At 35.0% G+C, this 14754-nt stretch overlaps 1 long non-coding RNA gene across 2 annotated transcripts; it reads right to left on the reverse strand.

Moving 5' to 3' along the window:
- Positions 1 to 7321: 7321 nt before the first annotated feature.
- LOC133290128 (uncharacterized) lies at positions 7322 to 10361 on the reverse strand. 2 transcript variants are annotated; one of them, XR_009748598.1, is made up of 3 exons: positions 10074 to 10361; positions 8221 to 8314; positions 7322 to 7639 (listed from the first exon to the last, which is right to left on the reverse strand). It is a non-coding gene; the product is annotated as an uncharacterized LOC133290128 (long non-coding RNA). The 2 variants fall into 2 exon arrangements; XR_009748599.1 differs by having other exon boundaries at positions 7322 to 7726.
- Between the last annotated feature and the right edge of the window lie 4393 nt (positions 10362 to 14754).

Genomic DNA, 14754 nt, shown 5'->3' on the forward strand with positions numbered 1-14754 from the left:
TTGGTGGAAATCATAGGCATGGTGCCTTTAATGTGAAAATCGTTGATGGGTTGTATGTTAAGCCTTGAGATGGCTAAGTTGATAAAGAAATGAACAATTGATGGGAAGTATAGGTATGACCTTGTATATAAAATTTCATGAGTGGACTTGTTGTTGAAGGCTTTGAAATGGCAAATGTGATATGTAAACTATAATGAGTGGTCCATTAGGTAATAGTGAAATGTGTTGGGAAATTGATTCGCCAGTGTTCTTTGATGGAAGGTAGTGAACCTGTAAGGTCAGATTCGAAATTTGGGCACAGAAAAGGTTCCTGTTTTATATCGTGTGCAGAAGTGGAATTGCACGTTCTTAGATTAAGAACATGAGTAAAGATATATGTATGTATAACTTGTGGCTAAAGGCCGTGGATGAGGATTATTCCCTCTGAGGCTGAATTTACCATGAAAGTAAACCATATGATTAATTCGGTGAAATTGCGTCGAGGAAGAGTTGAGATACCGAAATGGTATTTAATGTGGACTAAGATGTTCAGAAAACTTGATTGTATTACAAAGTAAGACTATGTTATAAGTGGTACTGAAAATGATTTAATGACGAAAGTTCTAGAGTTCGCGGGTATAAAACTCAATCGAAGGATAATTACTGGTTGAAATGTGTCAGTGTGATATGTGCATGTGAGGCAAGGATTGAAAATTAGGAAGTGATGAATTGAATTGCCTTATATCTAGACTGGATATGATCTTATGTGGATATTTGTTGATAAACTAGCTAGGTTAACACACTTACAAAAGAAATCATGGGCTTTATGGGTAAGATAATCCAACTAGTAAAAATGAAATTGGTCAATCAGAGAAAGTTCGCAACTGCGAAGTATGCTCCGGTTGATCACTTGTGGTTATACCGGATTACATTGAAATTTGGGAGAACCTGAAGATCCCATTGGTCATATTGAAATGCTGGACCATGGTGAAAATAGGTTAGGAAGAAAAGTAACTCTGATGTTAAAGATTCAGTGGGAAGGACGTACACCTGATGAGGCTACTTGAGAACGGGAGAATGAGATTCTCCGGCTGTATCCTGAGTTAGCGGACCAGCACGACTTAATTTTGCGGACAAAATTTCAAAAAGGAAGGGTGAATATAACACTTCATATTTCTAAACTTATAATTATATGTGTTAATGTGGATTAAAGGCGAAGGATTAGTGAAAATTCAGAATTTAAGGCCCAAATAAGTAAAAAGGGCAAAATGGTAATTTACCAAACACACAATCCTAGACATGAAAAATTGAGTAGAAGGTCTCAAATGGTAAAAATAATGCAGGAAATGGATTCAGGACGAAAAATCGAGTGGACAGGCAAGTTTCGGAAAATTTGATGAATAGTGATTTTACCAGTGTAAAAATATTGTGGTATAATTGTTCCGATAAGCGTGAAAATATGATCAGTATTTTTAGAAAGTAAAAATATGACGTGAATGAGAAAAATACGTAGGTTATGAATTTGTGGGTTAAATTGGGTGATTTAAGAAAGTTAAGTGACAAGTGAGACCCACTCCCACTTAAGTGAGCAATTTAAACACATGTGAGAGAGCTTTTTTGGAAGAAAATTTTGCACACTCTCTCTCCTCTCCCTCTCCTTCATCGTGGCCACCAATGGAGCTTGGACAAGTTTTGTTCAAGAACTTCATTCAACAAAAACTCCATCAAAACCTACTCAAATTCAAAAGTCTAAAACATCAAAGTTGTTCCAAATCACCTTGTGAACATCTTTCCTTCGTTGAGTGAGCCATGAAATTGAGTGTACAGGGAGATCATTTTCCTATGGTGGGTGGCGGTTTTGGACCGTTCAAGTGTTGAAACTTGTTCTTGGGTTGCCTAGGAGTTGATTGGTGGTAAGTTTTCACACTCTCATGGAGTTTTTATTGAGATCATAAAATGTATGAGTGTTTGATTATATGTTGATTGGTTGATGTGGTTAGGGGTTTTTAATGATGTTGCTCCTTTGGAATTAAATTTTTAGAATGATAAATGATGATGATTGATGCAATAAAATTTATAGTGATTTGTAAAGTTGTAACTTAGTGAAATTTGGAGTTGAATTCCAATACTTTGTGAAATGGCATGATGATAGGATTGGGTAATTGAGTTGTGGAGTAATTGTATGAGTGAATTATAAGATTGTATGATGTGTAGAAGTGTTGGAATGGATTGAAAACCTTGAAGCATGATTCCATGTAGAATTCGACCTATAGTTTGGTTTAAGGAAAAATGAGGTGATGAATGTTGTGTGATCAATGGTTAATACCTTGGTGCATAATGGGTGAGTTAGTTTGATGATGGAAATGATTGAGATAGTTGAAGAAATGAAAAATAGCCTTTAGGCTTAAGTGGTTATGTTGGTTAGTATTATTGTGAAGTTAATTGATTATATGCAATTGGTTGTTGATCATCGTTGTTTGATCAATATAGGTTGCCTCGCACGGAATCAATAAAAGTGGATTAAGCTTGAAGCTTACGTGGGAGAGAAAATTTGTGGAGTTGAGGTAAACCTTTGGAACTTGGGTTTTAATCCCTTGTGTGCTCCACCACACCTAGTGGAAGGTTGTGGTTGGATTTTGTGCCTTTGGACATTGTGTGAATATGTATGTTCATGCATTATTGCTTGATTGTGTGACATGCTTGGAGCATGTTGTGTGTGAATTGTTTGATCTCTGGCCAGTAGATGTGTGTTGGTTTGGACTTCCGCTGGAGATATCCTTTGAGAATTCCGGTCGGGTTTTGCCGTGGGGCCGACTCTGGAAGCGGTACTATGATGATCCAAACGTGTGACTTCCGCTGGATAGGGCTCATGAGGAGTTCCAGTTGGGTTTTGCCATGGGGTCGTCTAATCCATGGGAGAGGCACCAGGAAGATTCCGGGAGTTATATGATGGGGTCCTTGAACGGAATCCTGATGTGGATGTTCTTAGATTTGTCCCCAGTTGTTTGTGATATTGTATGTCATGCATCTTTACATAATGTTATTTGTGCACATTGAGTGAGCCATGGGGTGGAGTGATCCCCTAGTACCCTTGGTTTACTGAGATATATTTGTATATCTCACCCCGCGTTTGGGGACATCATTTCAGGTCAAAATGAGCGTGGAGGATATTCAGGCAAGAGGCTGCCTAGATGAGGATTGGATCATGGAGTGCATGTGGATAGCATAGTTTTTTTGGGAGTATCTAGGATTGCACATACTAGCATTACTTTGCATCTTGGACTTAGGGTATGAACATTGGATTGCATGTGACTATATGGCCATGCTTTGGTTGTTCATATATTGTCCTAAGTCATTTTATCATGGGTTGTACTTTGAATATGAAATTGTATATCTCTAATGTTGTATGTTTTGGATATGGTGAGCATGGGGATTGTCCATGCCACCTGGTTTATGCTTAAGAACCAATTGTTGTAAATGATGTTTTATGGAAGTTTCAATTGATGAATTATTTATGAGTTTATGGATTGGTTGAGCTGGGAACTAGTTAAGTGTAGATTTTGATGAAATTGAATTAGGTACATAATTGAAGAATTGGAAAATGTTGAAAATACAAACAAGGTACTGCCCAATTTTTGTCTCATATATGATAGAATTGGACCTCTTGGCCTACTTGGAAGTTATATATCTTTTTATTAGCTTTCCAATGAGACCAAGATTGTGTAAATTGGATTAGTATAACTCAAGTTAAGGGTAAAATACAAAAGTAGGTCGAATTGTCCTATTTTGGTGTCTATCTCCAGACCCCTGGCGCTATTAGCGCCGTGGTGGCGCTAATCGCGCCAACATACATAGAAGAGATAAAATTCTTGCGCTGATCGCGCCAAGTTGGCGCTACTCGCGCCGAAATTCTGGAAACCTTTAATCGCGCCGGTTTGGCGCTGTTCGCGTTGTAATCTGCGGGTTCAGCATCACATTCTTAGAAAATTCATAACTTGAGCTACAGTACTCCAAATTGAGCGAGGTTTGAACCCATGTGAAGCTAACGAAAAAATATATAACATATTAAGGAATGAGAAGCCTTTGAGAGATATAAAATTATTAGAGTAAATAAAAAGGCGAAGGCATTTAGTGTTAAACATGGATAGAATGAGTTTTTAGCTTTGTTGGTTTATGGGAACCACTTAGCCACCTTCATAATTCCGCTTTAAGTTTTGAGTAGTGATCACAGTTAGTATATTGTCTGATATGATTATTTTAAAAGTGCGAACGTTATTAAAAAGAAAAATTTTTTCCGTAATTTCAAATAACTGCTATGATTGTGACTGCGCTTAATATCATAATTGTCGATAACACACCGGTCCGGTAACGGGGTGTTACAGCAAATCTACACCAAAAATTATAATATTTTAATATGTTAAACTAGACATCCTAAGCTTTCAAACGAAATACTTTATGTCTCAAGCGGAGTTGTGTAACTCCGGTTATGTTTTTCGCAAGGTTTCTACTGCAAACTGAATTTCCAGCAACCAAGTCGTGACTTCAAACTAACACTGCGATGAATCCATTTATCTAATGGCTATGAAATTTTACAAGGTTGTAGCCCTATGTTTTAGCTTAAGATAGGTCTAAACCTCACTCAATTTAAAGCTCTATAGCTCGAGATATCACGATTTTACCAAACTAGTGTGCTGTTGTCATATTTGCACTAGGTAATCGATTACCATACAGGGGGTAATCGATTACCCTTGATGGTAAACGATTGTAATCGTTTACTGGTAATCGATTACCACCTGCGCAGAAACACGAAAATGCATATTTTTATGCATAATTCGAGCTCCGATGACCTCCCAAGGTTCCAACCTTCGATTTACCCACAAACAAAAGTTTAAACTACCATATTACCCTTAAATTAACAACTTTTAACTTGAATCATCAAAGTTTCCCTTTTTAAAGACTCAAAACAAGCTTTGTTCATGAATTTACAAAGAAAATGGTGAAGGGTTACCTAAGGGCCTTTGAAAACAAAAAAATGAGGGAACTTTGAGGACTTTGAAAATGCTCCAAGATACTGACTTGGTGGTGCACGAAAATCACATTCAATGGTAGGTCTTTTCTTCACAAAAATTGGTTCTTGAAGCTTCCAAGATTGTAACAATTGCTTCTACACCCTAAGCCCAAGTGGATAGCCCCACAACACCCCAAAACAAAACCTTGAATGCCCCAAAAGTGGGTCTTTCTTTCACTAATCACAAGCTCTCAAGGGTTTAGAATATTAAAAAGAAGAATAAAACATAAAAATGTGTTCTTTGTGAACTTCTATGGAGAAAGGCACAATCTTTCTTGGGAGTGGTGGAGAGAATATTCAAGGTTTGAGAAAAAATAGGGCTGCACAGATTTTCTAAAATAACCTAGGTTTTAGTGCCCATTAACCATTTATAGGTGCCCTCACTTAAACTAACAGTCTTAGTTTAATTAGTTTCGCTCTTCGTTTAACTTTAAAATTTTATATTCTTAACCTAGACAATTTTGTAGGAATTATCATATTTTTATATTAATTTTTCGAGACACTTTGATGGTATGCATTTTCTACTGCGAAATAGCCGGTATTAGTTCTGACATCACTGCTTATTATTTTCATCTCAAATTTGATATTCTTGACCGATATATTTTTCTAGAAATATTAATATTTTTATCACTATTTTTTGAGTTACTTCACCGGTATCCATTTATACCGTGAAATACCCAATGTTTGCACTTTTCTTCTGAAAAGTGACTAAATATAATTATTATAATCTTTCTATATTTATCCAAAGTAAATTATGGAATTATTTATTAAAATCGTATCTAACTTATTAAATTCCTAACTTAGCGGTGCGGGTTCTCTTACATATGTGTATGACATAATATTAACATAAGAATTGGTAAATAATAGATAAAATCAAAAAAATGGTGTGTCTGGTTAATTACTTGGCTTTGAACCATTTTATTGATATTTGTGTGGATTCCATATTCTAGGTGCACGTAGGAGTCTGGTTGAGGATCCAACATCAGAGAAGGCTAGGTAACTCGTATTTCGGGTAGGCTAGTTATACAGCTTCGAGAGGTAAGCTCTATGTTTAAGGAGTTTTCTTCTACTTTGTGTTCCGCCATAGTGTACGAACTATGGTCGGGTTGTATGATATGTATGAAATATATGATATAGATTCATTCATATAGAGCTTTATGATGATGTGATATGACATGTTTTATATGATATGTGTGATGATTCTTGGCCATTGAATCGGTGTGCATAAACTCCGTGTAGGGAAGAGACCCTTAGGAATAACAGTGTGCACTGTAACAGCCCGTTGTACACCTGTATTGTTAACATTAATTATGATATTAAACGCAGTTACAATCACAGCAATTAATTTATAAAAACGCGAATAAACTTTTTCCGATTATTACGCGAGCCTTTAAAACATAAAAGGCGTAATAATTAAAAGCTGTGACCGTAACGGTAAACTCTTGCGGAAGACTTATTTAAACTATTTTTATAACTTACTTTACTTATTATAAGTTACTAAGAGGTTCCCATAAACCCACTTAGCCAATTACTAACTTTTACGTTTTTACTTACCGGATCATGGTTCACTAATTAAATTACTGCGAACGCACAACAAAATTCAGTCCTTCCACTCAGGTTATATTTTTTCTTACTTAATTCCCTTTCTAAAATGCTATCACATGCTATGATCGGAGTACGTTTGCTCCGGATATCGCCGTTTAAAGTTGGACAAGCAAAATTGCCCTCCAACCCCAAAACAGCTCTAAACATCCCTCACTCTCTGAATTACTGCACAGAATCCACTCATCCAATTGCTCTCAAAATTTTACACCATAAACTAGACACCTCAATCTTCGATTTGATATATCATACGCTTAATTTGACCAAGAAACGAAGCGAGAATAAAATTCCCAAAACTGGACCAGAACAGCCCCCAAGTGCAGGGCAAAACAGGGCAGTTGTGTTCACTGACTTCCACAGGGCTGCGCACAACCCATAAAATTCTAATATTTTGACACAATGTAGGGGACATCTCAAGCTTCAAAATGGCGTATGGAACGTCCCTATCGGACCTCTATGGAGGGAGATATGTTCTCCCGAAGTTCGTCCAAATATGCCAATTCTACAGAAAATTCGCCAGAATTTCCTTTGTTTTTCCTTAAATCCCCAAATTTGTACAAGCTCACTAATGCCACAAATATACCTAATAATCCAATGGGTGGCACACACAAGAACCAGCAATGCCTTGGGGCACTTACAACCCAACAATATACAGCAATTCCATATCATATACAGTAGCATGCAGAAATGATCCATAACACTATATATATCACATCAAAAAGGTGGCTTTGTGCCCTAACTACAACATCCTACATCAACCTACATAAACATAATACATCACAGTATCACAAATAACATCTGTACACAGGCGTATAGCCTCTTAGAAAGCCCAGCTAATAACCATGCATCGGCAAAATATCAAATAACCAGATTACAGTGTAACATATAAATACTACAGACTCCCAAAATAAGCAGGCAACCTCTATGCTCAGATCTACTCATCAACCACGGGCCTCTTGCCCCGAGAACGATCGTCAACTGCTGCGATACCTGAAATATGTCCCCATAACGCGGGGTGAGAATGAATCTCAATAAACTTGGGGTTTATAGAGCAGTCTCCACCCAAGAGTCCACTTCCTGCAAGAAAATATCAAGTACCAAGACATAGATAACACCATATAGTCCATATTAGAATTTTCGTATCATATATCTTTTCTGATAATTCTCATTTATTCTTATAACGTACCTTCTTATAAATCTTAAGTATGTTCATGTCTTATGTATAAATAAGGCTTTCATCTTATATTCGTAATATCGTATCATAATCAATAGCATACTCATAATGATCAGAGAACTAAAATTTCCTCGGCTATACCTTATGTACAACGTGATCATATCCATAAATGCTTCCTCTGTTCAGAAACCATAACTCACACTTCCAAGGCTTTATTTCATTGAAGATCATATCATATTAACTTATCATAACAAAAATAATATCATATGCATGCACTATATGAATGCAACTACGCAAAGTATCAATATTAACAACAATTATATCCATACGGAAACCATAATCGCCACTGATCATGGCGGAACCAAAGGCTGAGAAAACTCCTAAACCGAAAGCTTACCTGTCACATCTTTCCTGCTGCTAACTTGCTATTTAATACACCGTAACTTGGTTGTCTACAAGTTGTTCGTCCACCTACTTCGTCCGATTACACTCTGTTACCGTACATATAAAAGTACCATTAATTTCCAATGAAATATACATTACTTGAAATCCGAATAATTATATTTCATATGTTAATTTCATAACCAACTTGACAACTTTATTTCCCTTGACAGTTCATGCCATCCCATAAGTTTACAACGTAACTTATACTTCATAACTTAGACTCCCAACTAGTTAATTAATTTACTAATTTATAGTTAACATTTCATACGCTTTTAACAAAGCTTCACGTATCTTAAACCATTTGAATCATACTTACTTATTCTAGAAAAATGCTATAAATCAATTACTTGAATTAAAAACACCCAATTTATGCCCATTCTTTCCTTCATGGCCGAACTCAATATATAAACATATATACAATTCTTTCGTTGCCATAGTTAACCAATAAACTTGATTCTCATACAAATATTTATTACATAAAATTTTTGTTAACTTCACATAACTAACATCATAATATTGAACCTCACATAACCTAAAAAAAACATCTTCAATGATCATATACATATATATTTTCCTTTAATCTTGACAAAGTCTTTACCACCCTTCGTTGTGTAATTGTAACTACTCCAAGTTACTTTAGATTATATTTAACTTTTCTTTCTTTTTTCTTTTTTTAACACAACCACCACTTATTAACCTAATCTTAACTCATTAGGTTATGCCTTCACTTAACATACTATACTCATAATCCAATTATAAAATCATTACTAATAATCAACATTGATGTCTTTCAAGCATCAACTTAATCACCAGTATCTTACTTAACAGATTTGACATAAAATAGGTCTAATGACCTTTTCACAAATTAAACCATATTCCATCTTGATTTATTATATCAAGTGGACCCTAAACTACACTAAAACAACAGCACTCACATTCATGCCATCCATTATCAACTACATTGAGAATTTAAAGTGGAATTATATATGATAAAGACAAGAATCAAACCCACATCATAACTAACGTGAATAGAAGATCAGCTGTGTCAATTCTTATTGACAAGTATACCATTATTTTCTTCTTTGGCTTCCCCAACTTTATAACAAACAGTATATCCAAAGCACCAAATTGATTAGCTTCCTATTACACCTACTTTTTTTTACGTGTCCTCTTTCTACTTATTAAAAATTACACTTGGAAGTCTTCTCAACTATTTTTGAAAGCACAAGTAATAAATAATCATCTGAGATAACAACCAAATTGCATCTTTCTTTTTTTTCAATAATGCGGCTTTTGAAGCACCTAATTAGCTTTCTAGTTGCAAGTTCTGTTTTTTTCCTTTCCTATCATTATAGATTACTTTGTTCATCAACCATATATGTTCCAAACATCTTTTAAACATATTTTTCAAGACTTAGAGATTTACCCCTCCTATTTTACCACTCATGGCCGAATGGCCTATATAAAGGGGTATATGAATTTTCTTTCAACCTTCGCTTAATATATATTAAACCAATAATCATTTGGTCCATTTAAATCATAGTTCCATTTATGCATTTTAACAAACACTTAGTCTGCACTATTTTCCCTCACTTGGCTGATTAGGTCTTTGTACGTATATCAAATCCTTTTACTCATTTTAAGCATTTCCATGTTTAGTTTAACATAGAATCAACAAACAACCAATAACCATGCACAAAACCCCTTAAATAATTATGATATCATGCATCCCTAATCAGCCCTCATCATAGAAAAAAACACTTGCTTATAACAAAATTTCCAGCCATTATAATTTAGGTGTATTACCTTAAATAGCTTCACTTGAACATAAACAGCATATTCCAACTTAAGGACTTGAAGAAAACCCAACTTCTACACCTTGGATGAACAGTAGCAGCCCGCTTTATAGAAGGCTAACTCAAGATATAAAACTTTCCAAGGTGAAAAGAATGGAGATTTAGGATTACAAGACCTAAAGCTATAAGTTTTGTATGATAGAATTTTACTAGTTTTGCCTAAATCTTCAAGAACTTCCTTGCCCTTTTTCCTTAGCAAGCTTCGGCCTTCATGAGAAGAAAGGAAAGAAAAGATGAGCGTGAGAGACCAATCCCAAGGGGCTGCCGACGTGTAACCTTTATGCTTAAATTCTATTGGTTACCTAATTGACTTCTTAACATGCTTAAGAAAGAAAATGACGTGGGATATGTGAGGCACACACCATCAACCGACTTTTGGAAGAAAAAAAAGGAAAGATCATGTAACTTACATATTCACCTAATTGACTTTTCAACCTACACTTCCATTGGCTCACTTAAAAGCAAGAAAAATAACAACTAACGTAAATTTTGAAATCAAAAGAAAGTTACCCACTTTGATGTTACAATTAACCAAGTGACTATGTTAGTTTACTTAATCAACTTTGTAACTTTTAAATTAAATGTTATAGGTTCATTTTTAATACATCTTTTACTTAATTTTAATTTATTAATCTAATCATCATTTAATTAATTTTAAGATACTTTGAAGTCACTAATTTTTCTAAACTATTTAATTATACATTATAATCCATGTTTAGGCTTATTTTGTCTAATTACCAAAATAACTCTAACTTACACCATCATGACATTGATATTTTTAATCATATCTAATAATTATTTTTGGATCCATTAGACTATATTCTCTTATTATTTATCACATGAGTCTATCAATTTAACTCTCACAATTTCATTGCATAAGTATTTAATCTAGTTAACCACCTAATTAATTCATTTCCCTTAATTTACTAATGAGGGTTGTTATATGCACCAATGAGATATGAGATATGAGATATTCCATGTAGGAGAGAAACCCTTGGGAATAAGTGAGTTGATTTTCACATGGAGAGAAGTCCTTGGGGAATGACTGTGTACTTCAGAGATGTTATATGAGATATGTTCAGTATAATATGATATATGATGTATATGATGTTTTGTATATTTTGTATCTGGCTGTCATGCAGGAAGTGGGCCCAGAGTATGGAGAGTTCTCTATAAACTTGGAACTTACTGGAGATTCGTCTCTCACCCCATTTGGGGATATGATTTCAGGTACACAGTTAACTGGAGAGCTCTCACGGGGTGATATGTACCTCACCTAGAATAGTGAGACCCAAGACCAATTTAGTTAGGATCGTTTCTACAATCAGGAATTTAAAACAAGAAATAAAGAATCTTGACCCGTTATCTATGGAAGATAAGAACCAAAGGTATAAGAAGGATAAAGACGCCACACTCAAGAAAGAAGAAGGCGAGTGATAAGTCTATGTTGAACGCCACAAGAGTAAGCTTCTTGATAAGTTCAGAGTTCTAGATAAGAACCAAAGAGAAGAAACCTCTCTATTATATTATAACTTCCAAATCTAATTACAAGAGTTATATCCTCCCTTATTTTTACTTGGAACATCTTTCCAAGAATAGGAAAAGACTAGCAAATGAAAAGACACTAATTTAAAGTTGACAACTTGAAAAAAAGGAAAAGACTCTAATCAGCCCCTAAACATTAATGACATTGAAAATGTTAATCAGCCACACTAAGCATTAATAACATTGAAATTGCTATCAGCCCCACTATGCATTAATTGACATTGGAAATTGCTGCTCATTCCACTCAACCTCCCTTGCATTGATGGAATTAACTAAATTCTGATTATGAATAAATTTGGACTTGATGTTTTCATGATTAGCCCACATTTGTTGGATCAACCCACTAAGAGCTTCTTTAAACTTCTTGGTCCTTGATCTTGTGATTGGCCCATTTGGCAATTGCAATGGATCACTAGGTATTGTCTTCTTATTCATATCACGGGGCAAGGACCTTACTCATGGCTAGAGGTGCTAGCATGAGGATATGGAGTTTTGGGTAGCCGGAGGCTACTATTTACTATAGATGTTATTTTTGGAGAGCATATACTGTTATATTTGTGCTCTATTTATTTAGGGATCGTGATGTCTGATCCAGAGTTATGTATATGGCCTGTATAGGTGTTGTACATGCTTTCCGCTTTTTATGCATGTACATTTTAATATTCAGGCGTTATTATGAGATGAGGTATATTCTGAGATATGATTGCATGTTGTTAGATTTAGAGGCACGAAACCTTGTATGCATGCGCCCATGGATGGCTTTATAGTCATATGTGATATATATATATATATATATATATATATATATATATATATATATATATATATATATTTGATATATTTTATTAGGGCGTTATGAAAGTGGGATCATATCCCCGTTTATCCGAGAAACAAATGGAACTCTGTCCGATTCGAGACTCTGTTTGGAGTGAAACTTGTGGTCATATCCTAATGGTATGCGATCTTTAGCTATGGTCATTTATCTGATATGTATTAGAGAATGAAAGGATAAAAGGAAAGTATGTTATGAACAAGTAAGAAAAGATGTATGTGTTGTAATATATCATGTGAATTAAAGGAAAGAAAAGAAGAAGAAAAAAGTTAGCTCGTACTTCCGCTGATGCATGTTTAAATATCATATGTATGTTAATTGAACTGGTTCGAGATGAGGATGTTACATAGAGGCATCTAATGCCTGGACATAATGGAGGGATGATATGGCGCGGGAGATGTTTGACATGTGGAAGGGACATGTTTGATGCAATTCTTCAAATTATGGTCTATGTAATTGGTTGTTTTTTAATATTGTCATAGTTCAGATAAAAAGACATTTTTAATTTCATTAATCATGTAATAATACCTATTAGACAACTGATGTCATTATGTTGATGTATGTTATGTTTTGCCTAATATTTTACTCTAGGTTCCATTTCACCTCTCAACACTATCAATTATTTTTCCATTGGTTTTCCAACCTTCCATCCACCACACAACCCATCTAATTACCATAAAATACACAACACATCATCCAAATAATTTCAACAACATCATTTCTCTTATTTTTCCTTCTTGGCCGAAATCAACAAATGCCCACACCAAGGACCATTCAATTCAATTTAGAAATGTAATACATCCTATCATCCCATTATTAACTCATATACACCTCCAACAATCCAATTACACAATCCTAACAACAATTCCAAACACAAAGTCATGACACCATCAAAATTTTCCTAAGTTAAAAATCATATTTTTCACCAATAATTTTTATTGCATTTATGGCTCCTACACATCATTCTAAGACATATTCATGTACAAACATTTTCCATTTGAGCTCTCTAACTCCATAAATCAAGCATACAAGCTCTAGGTTTTCATGAAATTAAATCATCAAATCAATCCATGAAAGGTGTTGAATTTTACCCACAATCAAGTCACAAGACTCCTCCAAGTGATCTCCAAGCAATAGCTTAAGCAAACAACTCTAAAATCACAAAAATCCTCTCAATTTTTGTGGCTGGTTTTTCCCCACATCTCTCAAATGAGAGGGTTTCAAGAAAAACTAATATATGGGTTGTGTTCGGATGATGATTTCCAACAACTTTGCTCACAAACTTTTCTTGATTCGGAGTTGTATGGAGTGAGTAATGGAAGAAAGAAATTTTCAAAGAGAAATGGTGTGAGGAGAGAGAAAGTCACGATTTTGAGAGAGAGTGAAGGTGGGAGATGATGAATAGTGTATATGCACATGTGTCTTAAGTAACTTAAGTGAGGTGGGCCCCACCGCCACCTCACGCGATTTCAAACTAATTCAAAACTCCCTCCGATTCCACTAAACCACCATAGTTTCATAACCTATTTAGAAACTCTAATTTTTAACATTAACCATTTTCCTTTAATTACCCTTGATCAGATGAATCCTGAGTTTTCCGTTCGTTCGGAGAAAATGTTGTTTTAAGCTGTTACCCACTCTGTTGGCACGCTTCCCCAAACTTATTCATTTCCCTCAATTTTCATCAGAAATCATATTTCCTAGTCCTATATACCATTTATAACTTGTATTCAAAACCTAGAGCTCAAAACTCAATCGACACGCTTTACGGTGCAACTGTACTGCGGTATTTTGACCCGGTAAAAACACTATTCACTGAATTTTCTAAAACTTGCCTAACCACTCAATTTTTCGTTCTGAATCCATTTCTAGGGTTATTTTTATCATCTGAGACCTTCTACTCAATTTTTATCTTCCTAGGGTTGTGTGTTGGCCAATTACCGTTTTACCCTTCCTTTGTATTTTGACCTAATTTCCAGGATTTTCACTAATCCTTCCCTTTTAATCCATGTTTAATATTTTAATATATAATTTAGAATTGCGAGGTGTTATACTTCCAAAGGCTCCCAACAGTCTGGTCAGTTGTTAAGTGAGAGTATTAAGCAAAGAAAAATCCTATCACCATTCAAATTTGCGCCTAACTAAATGGGGGCTGATGCAGTTGATCAGAAAATAAGAAAAACCTGATGCTCCCTCTCTCCTCTTAGGGTTCTAGGAAAAGTTCCAACCTTTCTTCTTCTCTCTCCTTTTTGCA

Source organism: Gastrolobium bilobum, unplaced genomic scaffold, assembly GCF_033153095.1.
Source record: "Gastrolobium bilobum isolate Gb01-03AN ecotype WA unplaced genomic scaffold, APGP_CSIRO_Gbil_v1 utg54416, whole genome shotgun sequence".
NCBI lineage: Eukaryota > Viridiplantae > Streptophyta > Magnoliopsida > Fabales > Fabaceae > Gastrolobium > Gastrolobium bilobum.